This window comes from Balaenoptera borealis (genome assembly GCF_965194805.1).
Source record: "Balaenoptera borealis genome assembly, chromosome: 11".
Taxonomy (NCBI): Eukaryota; Metazoa; Chordata; class Mammalia; order Artiodactyla; family Balaenopteridae; genus Balaenoptera; species Balaenoptera borealis.
In genome coordinates this window covers 29,807,690-29,822,559 of record NC_138868.1, presented here as the reverse complement: position 1 = coordinate 29,822,559, position 14,870 = coordinate 29,807,690, and the positions used below count along the sequence as shown (strand labels likewise).

The window sequence follows — 14,870 nt, the reverse complement described above, 5'->3', positions numbered from 1 at the left end:
AGATCGCACAGTAGTGTGATCACAGTAAGATGTCTGATTTTTATTTGATTATGATAATAAGCTGTTGGAATGTTATAAGCAGGAGAATTACATGATATGATCCGATCTTTTCAAAATCACTCTAGCTACTGTGTAGAGAATCGATTATAGGGGCCAAGATTATAGGGGTCAGTTCTACTATCTTATTATAGTACAATCTGGAGGTAAGTTAGGAAGCTAATAGCAAAGTTCCAATTGAGCCCTGTGGTACTTTGGAATGGTGTCATAAAGGTAGAGGTAAGGGGTGGTTAGATTCAGGTTTATTTTGAAAATAAGACCAATGGACTTAACTCATGACTCCATGTAGAGTCAAGAACAATGCCTGGAGGGGGACCTTCAAGATGGCAGAGGAGTAAGACGTGGAGATCACCTTCCTTCCCACAAATACATCAAAAATACATCTACATCTGGAACAATTCCTACAGAACACCTATTGAACACTGACAGAAGACTTCAGACTTCCCAAAAGGCAAGAAACTCCCCATGTACCTGGCCATGTGGCTGACAGGGTCTTGGTGCTCTGGCCAGGTGTCAGGCCTGAGCCTCTGAAGTGGGAGAGCCAAGTTCAGGACACTGGACCACCAGAGGCCTCCTGGCCCCACGTAATATCAATCAGTGAGAGCTCTACCAGAAATCTCCATTTCAATGCTAAGACCCAGCTCCACTCAATGACCAGGAAGATCCAGTGCTGGACACCCCATGCCAAAAAACTAGCAAGACAGGACCACAACCCGACCCATTAGCAGAGAGGCTGCCTAAAATCATTCTAAATTCACAGACACCACAAAACATATACCACCAGACACGGCCCTGCTCACCAGAAACACAAGATCCAGGCTCATCCACCAGAACACATGAAACAGTACCCTCCACAAGGAAGCCTACACAACCCACTGAACCAACCTTTTCCACTGGGGTCAGACACCAAAAACAACAGGAACTACAAATCCGCAGCCTGCATAAAGGAGACCACAAACACAGTAAGTTAAGCAAAATGGGAAGACAGAGAAATGCGCAGCAGTTGAAGGAACAAGGTAAAAACCCACCAGACCAAACAAATGAAGAGGAAATAGGCAGTCCACCTGAAAAAGAATTCAGAGTAATGATAGTAAATGTGAATCAAAATCTTGGAAATAGAATGGAGAAAATACAAGAAATGTTAAAGAAGGACCTAGAAGAACTAAAGAGCAAACAAACAATGTGAACAACACAAGAACTGAAATTAAAAATTCTCTAGAAGGAATCAATAGCAGAATAACTGAGGCAGAAGAAAGGATAAGTGACCTCGAAGATAAAATAGTGGAAATAACTACTGCAGAGCAGAATAAAGAAAAAAGAATGAAAAGAATTGAGGATAGCCTCAGAGACCTCTGGGACAACGTTAAACACACCAATATTAGAATTATATGGGTCCCAGAAGAAGAAGAGAAAAAGAAAGGGAATGCGAAAATATTTGAAGAGATTATAGTTGAAAACTTCCCTAATATGAGAAAGGAAATAGTCAATCAAGTCCAGGAAGTGCAGAGAGTCCCATACAGGATAAATCCAAGGAGAAACATGTCAAGACACATATTAATCAAACTATCAAAAATTAAATACAAAGAACAAATATTAAAAGCAGCAGGGGAAAAGCAACAAATAACATACAAGGGAATCCCCATAAGGTTAACAGCTGATCTTTCAGCAGAAACTCTGCAAGCCAGAAAGGAGTAGCAGGACATATTTAAAGTGATGAAAGGGAAAAACCTACAACCAAGATTACTCTACCTAGCAAGGATCTCATTCAGATTTGACAGAGAAATTAAAACCTTTACAGACAAGCAAAAGCTAAGAGAATTCAGCACCACCAAAGGAGCTTTACAACAAATACTAAAGGAACGTCTCTAGGCAGGAAACACAAGAGAAGGAAGAGACCTACAATACCAAACCCAAAACAATTAAGAAAATTTTAATAGGAACATACATATGAATAATTACCTTAAATATAAATGGATTAAATGTTCCAAGCAAAAGACATAGACTGGCTGAATGGATACAGAAACAAGACCCATATATAGGCTGTCTGCAAGAGACCCACTTCAGACCTAGGGACATATACAGACTGAAAGTGAGGGGATGGAGAAAGATATTCCATGCAAATAGAAATCAAAAGAAACCTGGAGTAGCAATTCTCATAGTAAACAAAGTGACTTTAAAATAAAGACTATTACAAGAGGCAAATAAGGACACTACATAATGATCAAGGGACCAATCCTAGAAGAAGATATGACAATTGTAAATATGCTCCCAACCTAGGAACACCTCAATACATAAGGCAAATGCTAACAGCCATAAAAGGGAGAATTGACAGTAATACAATAATAGTAGGGGACTTTAACAGCCCAGTATCACCAATGGACAGATCATCGAAAATGAAAATAAAAAAGGAAACATAAGCTTTAAATGACACATTAAACAATATGGAATTAATTGATATGTATAGGACATTCCAACCTAAAACAACAGAATACACTTTATTCTCAAGTGTTCATGGAACATTCTCCAGGATAGACCATATCTTGGGTCACAAATCAAGCCTTGTTAAATTTAAGAAAACTGAACTTGTATCAAGTATCTTTTCTGACCACAATGCTATGAGACTAGGTATCAATTATGGCAAAAAATCTGTAAAAAATACAAACACATGGAGGCAAAACAGTATGCTACTAAATAACCAAGAGATCACTCAAGAAATCAAAGAGGAAATCAAAAAATACCTAGAAACAAATGACAATGAAAATACAGTGACTCAAAACCTATGGGATGCAGCAAAAGCAGTTCTAAGAGGGAAATTTATAGCAATACAATCCTACCTCAAGAAACAAGAAAAATCTCAAATAAACAACTGAACCTTACACATAAAGCAACAAGAGAAAGAAGAACAAAAAACCCCCAAAGTTAACAGAAGGAAAGAAATCATAAAGATCAGATCAGAAATGAAAGAAAAAGAAATGAAGGAAACAATAGCAAAGATCAGTCAAACTAAAAGCTGGTTCTTTGAAAAGATAAACAAAATTGATAAACCATTAACCAGACTCATTAAGAAAAACAGGGAGAAGACTCAAATCAACAGAATTAGAAATGAAAAAGGAGAAGTAACAACTGACACTGCAGAAATATAAAGGATCATGAGGGATTACTGCAAGCAACTATATGCCAATAAAATGGACAACCTGGAAGAGATGGACAAATTCTCAGAAAAGCACAACCTTCTGAGACTGAACCAGGAAGAAATAGAAAATATAAACCGACCAATCACAAGCACTGAAATTGAGACTGTGATTAAAAATCTTCCAACAAATAAAAGCCCAGGACCAGATGGTTTCACAGGCGAATTCTATCAAACATTTAGAGAAGAGCTAACACCTGTCCTTCTCAAACTCTTCCAAAATATAGCAGAGGGAGGAATACTCCCAAACTCATTCTACAAGGCCACCATCACCTTGATACCAAACCCAGACAAAGATGTCACAAAAAAAACTACAGGCCAATATCACTGATGACCATAGATGCAAAAATCCTCAACAAAATACTAACAAACAGAATCCAACAGCACATTAAAAGGATCATACACCATGGTCAAGTGGGGTTTATCCCAGGAATGCAAGGATTCTTCAATATACGAAATTCAATTAATGTGGTACACCGTATTAACAAATTGAAGGATAAAAACCATATGATCATCTCAATAGATGCAGAAAATGCTTTCAACAAAATTCGACACCATTTATGATAAAAACTCTCCAGAAAGTAGGCAAAGAGGAAATTACCTCAACATAATAAAGGCCATATATGACAAACCCACAACCAACATCATTCTCAGTGGTGAAACACTGAAACCATTTCCTCTAAGATCAGGAACAAGACAAGGTTGCCCACTCTCACCACTGTTATTCAACATAGTTTTGGAAGTTTTAGCCACAGCAATCAGAGAAGAAAAAGAAATAAAAGGAATCCAAATCAGAAAAGAAGAAGTAAAACTGTCACTGTTTGCTGATGACGTGATTCTATACACAGGGAATCCTAAAGATACCATCAGAAAACTACTAGAGCTAATCAATGAATTTGGTAAAGTTGTAGGATACAAAATTCATGCACAGAAATCTCTTGCATTCCTATACACTAATGACGAAAAATCTGAAAGAGAAATTAAAGAAACACTCCCATTTACCACTGAGACAAAAAGAATAAAATACCTAGGAATAAACCTACCTAAGGAGACAAAAGACCTGTATGCAGAACACTATAAGACACTGAGGAAAGAAATTAAAGATGATACAAACAGATGGAGAGTTATGCCATGTCCTTGGATTGGAAGAATCAACACTGTGAAAATGACTATACTACCCAAAGCAATCTACAGATTCAATGCAAACCCTATCAAACTACCAATGGCATTTTTCACAGAACTAGAACAAAAAATTTCACAATTTGTATGGAAACATAAAAGACCCTGAATAGCCAGAGCAATCTTGAGAAAGAAAACGTAGCTGGAGGAATCAGGCTCCCAGACTTCAGACTGAACTACAAAGCTACAGGACTCAGGCAGTATGGTAGTGGCACAAAAACAGAAATATAGATCAATGGAACAGGATAGAAAGCCCAGAGATAAACCCACACACATATGGTCACCTTATCTTTGATATAAAGGAGGCAAGAATATACAATGGAGAAAAGACAGCCCCTTCAATAAGTGGTGCTGGGAAAACTGGACAGCTACATGTAAAAGGATGAAATTAGAACACTCCCTAACACCATACACGAAAATAAACTCAAAATGGATTAAAGACCTAAATGTAAGACTGGACACTATAAAACTCTTAGAGGAAAACATAGGTAGAACACTCTATGACATAAATCACAGCAAGATCCTTTGACCCACCTCCTAGAGAAATGGAAATAAAAAGAAAAATAAACCAATGGGACCTAATGAAACTTGAAAGCTTTTGCACAGCAAAAGAAACCATAAACAAGATGAAAAGACAGCCCTCAGAATGGGAGAAAATATTTGCAAATGAAGCCACTGACAAAGGATTAATCTCCAAAATATACAAACAGCTCATGCAGCTCAATATCAAAAAAACAAACAACCCAATCCTAAAATAGGCAGAAGACCTAAAAAGACATTTCTCCAAAGAAGATATACAGATGGCCTACAGACACATGGAAGGATGCTCAACATCACTCATCATTAGATAAATTCAAATCAAAACTATAATGAGGTATCACCTCACACTGGTCAGAATGGCCATCATCAAAAAATCTAGAAACAATAAATGCTGGAGAGGGTGTGGAGAAAAGGGAATTCTCTTGCATTGTTGGTGGGAATGTAAATTGATACAGCCCCTCTGGAGAACAATATAGAGGTTCGTTAAAAAACTAGAAATAGAACTACCATATGACCCAGCAATCCCACTACTAGGCATATTCCCTGAGAAAACCATAATTCAAAAAGAGTCACGTATCACAATATTCATTTCAGCACTATTTGGAATAGCCAGGACATGGAAGCAACCTAGATGTCCATCAACAGATGAATGTGTAAAGAAGATGTGGCACATATATTCAGTGGAAGCAGCCACATAGCACAGAGGGGAGGTCAGCTCGGTGCTTTGTGACCACCTAGACGGGAGGGATAGGTAGGGTGGGAGGGAGACACAAGAGGGAGGGGATATGGGGATATAGTTATGCGTATAGTTGATTCACTTTGTTATACAGCAGAAACTAACACAACATTGTAAAGCAATTATACTCCAATAAATAGGTTAAAAAAAAAAAAAAGAGTAATGCCTGGCACATAGTTGGTCCCTGACAGATATTTTTTTTTTTTTTTAAACATCTTTATTGAAGTATAATTGCCTTACAATGGTGTGTTAGCTTCTGCTTTATAACAAAGTTAATCAGTTATACATATACAATATGTTCCCATATCTCTTCCCTCTTGCATCTCCCTCCCTCCCACCCTCCCCATCCCACCCCTCTAGGTGGTCACAAAGCACCAAGCTGATCTCCCTGTGCTATGCGGCTGCTTCCCACTAGCTATTTTTTTAAAGAATTTGTGATGAGGTGAAAGAAAAGAAAGGGCAAGCATGATTCTTACATTTAGGCCTGAGGTGAGTTGGAGAAAATTAAGAAGGATGCAAAGCTGGTCAAGGACAGGAGTTTTTTTTTAAATGTGGTAATTTAAGGATACCTGTTTTTTATATATCCAATTAAATTTCAAAGAGCAGCTTAATAAATAAGGCCATATAGTTAACAATTATTTAGTGTTTAGTTGTATGAGATATTGGAAAGTAAACTATTCTCCTTGTTTTTTTCTTTACAAAATTTTTTTTTCTGTTGGGTCTAGAGGAGAAGCCTAACTTGCTGGGCTCAGATCAGTAGAATTATTGATTGTTAAGAATCAGAGCTACAGATTTGAGTGGGCCTTGGAAAGTTCCAAAGGATATATTGCTTTTTATAAAGGAAACATTTATTCTCCCAAAGTTTGGAATGCTTAATTTGTTTAAACATTTGATCTGAAATGCATGTTGTATTAGTTTCCTATCGCTGCTATATTTATCACAACATTAGCATCTAAAAAAACTCAAATTTATTATCTTATAATTCTGTGTTATCTTACAATTCATATTCCTTCAAATATGAACTGTAATATTTGGTAGACAAATTCTACATCTAGCTTCTGGTTTGAAACATTTTAAATTTTATTTCTCTTCCACTACTTCCATACTTTCTGTGACTGGTGCTTAGGACGTATTCATATCACAACATGACCTGTGACCCTGTACCGTCACGCCACAACTTTGGATGATTTGGCACACTACATCGTAGAAGTATTTCTGGAAGTCATTCCTATAGTAGGAGGACCAGCAGTACCTAACTATGAACTTAAGTGACTGAGACCCACATGAGTAGGCTTCTGACCTCACTCCAGAACTGGGCTAAGAGCCCAGGTGTCATCAGGGCTGCTGTTCTTTCTGGAGGCTCTAAAAGAGAGGACATTTTCTCGTTCAATCTCTAGAGGCTATTGGCACTCCTTGGCTCATGACCCCCTCCCATCTTCAAATCCAACAATGGTGACCAACTCATTCTCAAAACATGTCCCTCTCATCCTGACTCTTCTGTTTCTCTCTCTCCCATATTGGCCTCACCTAGATAGTCCAGGAATATCTCCCACTTTTTTTTTTTTAATTTATTTATTTTTGGCTGTGTTGGGTCTTCGTTTCTGTGCGAGGGCTTTCTCTAGTTGCGGCAAGCGGGGGCCACTCTTCATCGCGGTGCGCGGGCCTTTCACTGTCGCGGCCTCTCTTGTTGCGGGGCACAGGCTCCAGACGCGCAGGCTCAGTAGTTGTAGCTCACGGGCTTAGTTGCTCCGCGGCATGTGGGATCTTCCCAGACCAGGGCTCGAACCCATGTCCCCTGCATTGGCAGGCAGATTCTCAACCACTGTGCCACCAGGGAAGCCTCTCCCACTATTAATTCAGTTGATTAGCAAATTTAATTCCATATGCAACCTCAAAATCCCCCCTCTGCCGTGTAACATAACATATTCACAGATTCCAGGGATTAGGATGTGAACATCTTCGAGGCACCACTACTGTTCTGCTTATTACACATGCCTATAAGATAAGTGTCTTGGGTCAATATTCTGTAATAGAAGGAAGCCGATTTTAGGCACAGTCATTTCTTTCTCTATTGATTATTTCTGTGTATTTTATCACATTGGGGAAAAATATGTCAAGAAAACCATAACAGGATTTGCAACATTTATGGACATTTCCGTCAGAATATAGGTATTGATTACTGGGTGAAAGGTATGTCTCAAAATGACCCATAGAAATGCATATGTGTTTAGAACTTGCCTATCAGTGGCACCCCAAGCATCAGACTTATTAGAAATGGTCTCTTAATGGGAAACATGATTTCCAATTAAATTTTTAAAATATCTGTCTGCACTTGGTGACTCCTCCTCCCATTCTCTTCCTCTAATTTGTATACAGATGACTTGATAACACTTTTGATGGACAAGATACATGATCCTTTCTTCTATGCCCACATGCAGATAGAAAATTAAATATTTTCTATAGACTTCTGTCAGGCGCTTCCAAACCACAGCCACTATTTTAGTGAATGTCTCTGAAATTCTAACTAGCCAGGAATTCTTGGCTTAGATAGATATACTTTGCTCAGGGAAGGCTTCCCTGTGACCCTCACCTTAAAATAACTCCTTCTGTGTATTTCTTCATAATCCTTTTCACTTTTCCTTCATACGTAGTACAGTTGTAAAGAATTAATTGTTTGAGTGATTATTTCCTTGATGTTTTTCGTCACTGAATGCAAAGACTGCCCCTATCTCATTGGCTACTCTGCTTTATCACTGGTGTTTCACTCAGGACCTTGACACTTGATGCTCAGCGATTGTTTGATGAGTAAATGAAATCAACAGACTTAACCTAGACACATTTCGCAACTGATTTATCTTGAAGTATTGATAGTAAAGTTAAAACTTTAAATTTAGCTATCCTGTAGGTACCCTATTCATTTTATTTTGAATGGCTTCTTGGGCATTTGATAATTTGCTTTAAAAAATGTTCAGGCTAAAAATTCCATGGTCCTGTGCATTACTGTGGGCCTAGACTAGCTATATGCCCACCTGTTTTAAAATAAGTCTTAAATTATTGAGAAAAAAGACCTTGACCCTTTTGGCTCAACATCTGTATGGACCTTAAATTTAGTACATTCTTCTTATTAAAACATCTTAACTGTCATAACTTACCTCTAGACAACAGCAATTAGCGTTTATTGAATGTTTACTGTAGGCATGGCAGTATTCTAAGTGCTTTTCATTCCCATTTAATCATCACAACAATCCTGTGATATACGTATTATTCACTGACTTCATTTTACATACGAGGCAACTGAGAAACAGAGAAGATAAGCACTTTCTCAAGGTTGTACAGCTGAGGCAGTTAGTCAGGATTCAGTCCGAGGCTGTTTTGCTCCAGGGTCCATGCTTTAAACCAGTATAACTTATTGACTCTGCAATAACTTCTAAAGCAATGGAAATATCTTTATTTCAGGTATTTCTTAAAGAATATAAGCTAAGATGCACAACTACCAAATAGTTTTCCAAAGCTCAAAAATGGGAAATAATATCAAAGTGAGACTATTTGAAGAACAAATAGTCTGGACATTCATCTAGAGCAGTGATTCTCAACATACAGTCTCTAGACCAGCAGCATCAGTATCACAGGGGAATGTGTTAGAAATGCAAATCCTCTGCTAGTCAGATCTACTGAGTCAGAAACTATCCGGGGTGGGAGGGTACCCTGCAGTCTGGGTTTTAACCCAGCCCTCTGCATGATTCTGATGCATGTTGAAATCCAGGAACCTCTGCTCTCTTGCATGGGTGGGAAAACTATGGCCTTGGGCCAAATCTGGCATGCAAACATTTTTTTGGTGTCATCCCATTAGCTAAGAATTGTTTTACTTTTTAAAGATGAAAAAAATCAAATGAAGAATAATATTTTGTGACATGTTAAAATTATATGAAATTCACATTCAGTGTCCATAAGTAAAGGTTTGTTGGACCGCAGCCATGACCATGCATTTAGGTAACATCTATGGCTGGTTTCACACTTAAGTAGCAGAGTTGAATAGTTGCAACAGAGACCGTATGACATGCAAAGACTGAATTATTTACCTCCTGTCTCTTTGCTGAAAAAGTTTGCTGACCGCCGATCTAATGGAATAGTGGTATTCAACTGAGCAAATGGGGCCATGGTGATTAAAATCACCTGCAAGGCTTCATAAACCTACGGCTGTGGAGACCCAATGGAGAGCTACTGAATAAGAATCACCAAAGATGGAATTTAGGCATGTGTATTACAACAAAAAGAAGCCAGATCATGAGGTGAGTTTGAGATGCAGCCAGGATTGAAAACCCCTCTTCTAGATACACTATACTGTATTGTGTCAGGTTTTCTTCACATCAATTCTAAAAGATAAATAATATTTATTCCCAAGTTACTGATGGGAAGACTGAGGTCCAGAGATGTTAGTAGCCTTGCTCAGTCACATAGGATTTGAGCCTTGTATTTGAACCCAGGCCTGAAAAAAATCACAAAACCAATGTTTTTTAACCCTCTCTTCTAAACTACTCTGTGTTTTCTTTTGTCTGAGGGTATCTTCCCTGGACCTCCCCCATTGCCTTTCTTTCCATACTCTTTCACACTCTTTTGATGTCACTACTTTTCATGTGCCTGGTTCCCAGTTTTTTAAAGTTTTCTACTCTGTGTGTAAAATTTCTCCTGGCTCTAAAGTTGTCTGTGATTTTAATTTTTTGGCTTTCAGCTCATTTCCATTTGCCTGCTATATATCCCGTAGGTCCACCTTGACCTTGTCCCTTTGACAAGGTAAAACCCATTGCTCTAATGTCTAGCCTCTGAAAGCATATGAGCTGCCTTTCACAGGGCACTGGATTTCTACATCATGGGTCGTGCCCTCAGCTGATCTCTTAAACAGCATATTCTTGACATATTCTAATGTCAAGAGAGCTCTGTTTCCATTCAAAGGGAAGGTTATTTACAATTTGGACCCCAATCAGAAGTAGGACCAATCCTGCTGCAGAGGTATAAAGCACTGCTCACAAGGTCATGGGAGAATGATGCCTGTAGAGAAAGGACACAGGGCAGAGAGCAGCAGGGCACAACAGCCCTCATTAGTAGAGCAACACTTTACAGAGCCTGCTGCTAGGAAGCAAAGACCCCCTGTACTCAGGGCTCGTGGCAGAGATTTCTAGAGCTCTCTAGTATTTGAACTCTCCTTTTCTTGGGCACATGGCTAGACTCTATTTCTCAGACTTCTTTGAGTGAAGTGTGGCCATAACATTGAGTTCTGTAAGGAATGAGAGCAAAAGCAATGTGTTCAACTTCCAGTCTTGACCTTTAAAAATCCCTGTGCCTGGTCCCCATGCTTTGCTCATCTGCCAAAAGGAGAAAAATCTGAGGGTCTAGAAGAGGGTAGAGACACAGCATGGTAGGAGCTTTGGTCTCAAAATACCTGCATGGAGTACACCCCAAACACACACGCACACACACACACACACACACACACACATACAGACTACCTGCATTGGAATATGATGTGAGCAGGAAGTTTAATTGTGTTAAGCCATTGAGATTTGGGGATTTATCTGTAATAGCATCCAGTGTTATTTACCTTAAATAATATAGTACTTAAAGTCATTTCTGAGTAATCACATTAATTGAGGTGAAAGTAATATGAAAACAGGCATCAGAGCCTGAAACAAGGAAGTAACCAAGTGCAGGTGACTCAGACAGTGAGACAGTGCATTTCATGTACTAACCCATTTAATCGTCAAAGCACCCGTTTCATGGATGAGGAAACTGAGGCATAGGGAAGTTAAGAAACTTGTTTCAAGTTATACAATTTCAAGTGGCAGAGCTGAGATTCAAACCCTGGTCACTTTTCTCTAAAGTCTTTACTCTTGACTACTACAAATACAACATGCTATTTATACTTTTATAATCCGAAGATCATCCTGAGTTAAAGATTCCATACACAACTATTAAGAGCCTTTTGCCTATGGTGAGAAAGATACTGTGCTCAGCAATTATAGGTCTGATTTTTTGAATACCTTGTAACAATGCTATTATCCCCGCCCCGTATAGAGGAGAACACTGAAGTCTGACGGTTTAAGGTTCCAGAGCTGGTCTGAGCCGATATTCTTACCTAGATCTTCAGATTCCAGAGCCTGTGCTCTCATAAGCATGCTCTACTGTCTTAAAGCTGTAGAAACACCCCTTCTGAGCACTGTCTTCCTTCTGGCTGGGTGTCTATAGGATTGCTTTGTGAGTAGAATGACATAATGTATGGGAAAATGCTCTGTAAACCAGGAAACACTGCACAAACATAAGGTCTGGTTATTACCATTATTACTTAAGACAGAGAACAAACCATGACAACCCAATTGCATGTATTTCCTTGTTGTTCAGAAAGGGAGCTCACAGGAAAAGGCTGGCCTGGGGAATTCACTACCATCTGACTGTACGTTCTGCAGTTCATTCAGAGAACTGTGATTCGGCAGTTCCTTTTCCTAAATTCTGCTTCCCATTAATTGGGTGATATTCACTTAGAGGCAGTGCAGTAGGATCACCTCTGCCTCATGCACCCGTGCCTCATTTTCTCACTTAATGCCTTCTTAGTTCCGTTATTTATTTTCTTTAATATTACAGCAGTACAGCAGGATGAGTCACCGTCCCTGCCGTTCCCAGTAGCACCCTCAAAGCCCCACAAAACAATAAGGTGATTTATGAGGCCATTTTCACCCAAATGCTGCAGAGCATTTGGAAGCTCATTTTCATGGCATTGGTCTCCAGATCAGGAACCCATTTCAGCCATCTGATCAGGGAAGGTGCTCTAGATCCTTTGACTGAGCCCCTGTACCGGAACACTTCTGAAGTAGGGAGACACAGATGGCTGGATGGCTGGAAGGGGCACAGCAGGTGGAGACGAGGGTCTGGGCACAAGCAGATGAAGTCTCCATAAAAAGAGGTCACAAGCACAAAACTCAGGTTGTAAACTAATTCTTAGAGTGGGAACGCCATACATCTAAACCCGCGGTTCTCAACCAGAGAGCATTTTTGTCCCTTAAGAATCACTTGGCAAAGTCTGGAACCATTTTTACCTGTCACAGTGGGGCATGGGGAGGGGGGTTGAGGTGGTGCTACTTGCGTTTAGTAGGTAGAGGCCAGGGATGCTTTTAAGCATTCTGCCGTGCCCCAGGGCGTCCACCCCCAACCCCCAACCAAGAATTAGCTGGGTCAATAGCAAGCATGCTGAGGTTAAGAAACCCTCTAAAACCAAGAGAAGGAGCCCAGTCCATTCAGAATTAGAGTCTGAACTTTGGGATCATGGTGGAGGGATGGAGGGGTGGGTGTGATTGAGGTCTCTAAACCCTTGGCAACACCCATGTTTGCTTTTACCCAACAGTACGCATTTTGAAAGTTCAATTCTGTCACTTTCTTTAAAAAATATTTTTTCAGTTATACTGAGGTAGAATTGACATAGAACATTGTACAAATTTAAAGTGTACAACGTAACAACATTATATACATATATAGGAAGTTATGTTGTATACCTTAAACTTACGTATTACATATATATGTATATTTACCATAAGTTTAGTTAACGTGCAACACCTCAGATAATTACAGATTTTCTTCCTTGTGATGAGAACTTTTAAGATCTACTCTCTTAGCAACTTCAACTATATAATACAGTGTTGTTAACTATAGTCATCATGCTGTACATTACATTCCCAGAAAGTACTTATTGTATAACTGGAAGTCTGTACTTTTCTGCCTGTCTTCACCAATTTTCCCAGCCCACCCTTAACCTCCCACATCTGACTTCCACCAGTCTGTTCTCTGTTCCTAGAGTTTGTTCTTTTTGGATTCCACATATAAGTTAAATCATATAGTATTTGTCTTTCTCTGTCTGACTTGCTTTACTTAGCATAATGTCCTTAAGGTCCATCCATGTTGTTGCAAATAGCAGGATTTCCTTCCTTTTTATGGCTGAGTAGTATTCATATATATATATATATTTTGTTGTTGTTGTTATCTATTCATCCATTGATGGACACTTAGGTTGTTTCCATGTCTTGGCTATTTTAAATACAGGCATACCTCAGAGATATTGCAGGTTCAGTTCCAGACCACTGCAGCAAAATGAATATTGCAATAATGCTAGTCATGAATTTTTTGTTTACATTATGCTGTAATCTATTAAGTATTCAATAGCATTATGTCTAAAAAATGTATATACCTTAATTAAAAATGCTTTATTGCTAAAAAGTTCTAACCATCATCTGAGCCTTCAGTGAATTATAATCTTTTTGCTGGCAGAAGGTTTGAAATATTGCAAGCACTACCAAAATGTGACACAGAAATACAAAGTGAGAAAACGTTGGAAAAATGATGCCAATAGACTCGCTTGAAGCAGAGTTGCCACAAACCTTCAATTTGTAAAAAATGCAATATCTGTAAAGCACAATAAAACTAGGTACACCTGCAATGCTGCAATGAGCATGGGGTGCAGATACCTCTCCGGGATATATCTCTTTCTTAAAGAGGAAGTTTGTGAACTGAGGAAAGGGCAATGCCTTTGATGCTGAACGGACCTAAATTCAAATGCAAGGGTGACTACTTGTTAGCTCTGAGACCTTAGAAAATGTTCTTCACCTCTCTGTGTTAAAATTTCAACACCTGCACAATGGAAATAGTAATAATTAGCTTGCAGAGCAGTGCTAACATTTAATAAGTTGCTGAAGTTTCAGATTTTCTTCTCTGCTAGAATTGAAGTTCTTTGCTGTCAGAGCTGTCATCTAATATCTGGGGCAGTGGGGGAGGAACAGTGTACCATTTTTGAGTGTCGACATGTGTCGAGGACTTTATACCCATCATTTCACCTGATCAGTAGGGCTTGAATTAGAATGGCTGCAGTGGTAAGAGGAGGGACACTGCATCACCTCCTCTGGAACAGAATCAATTGAGGTTTTCCCAGCAGGGATCCTAATCATGCCTGTGCAATGAGGCTTTGTGTGTGTGTGTGTGTGTGTGTGTGTGTGTGTGTGTGCAAAACAGATCTGACCCCTTAGCAAGATTATTCACAATTTCTCCCTTTGTATCTGTGACACCATCCTCCCCTTGCCATCCTTTCCTACTTCTTTGCCTGCTTTCTGGTCACCTCCTTGAAGAATTCATCTT

At 39.1% G+C, this 14,870-nt stretch overlaps 1 long non-coding RNA gene across 6 annotated transcripts in view; it reads left to right on the top strand.

Annotated features, from left to right (window-relative positions):
* LOC309606576 overlaps positions 1 to 14,870 on the top strand; it is a 494,104-nt gene that overhangs the window by 258,155 nt on the left and 221,079 nt on the right. The gene's annotated exons all lie outside the window — the stretch shown is intronic.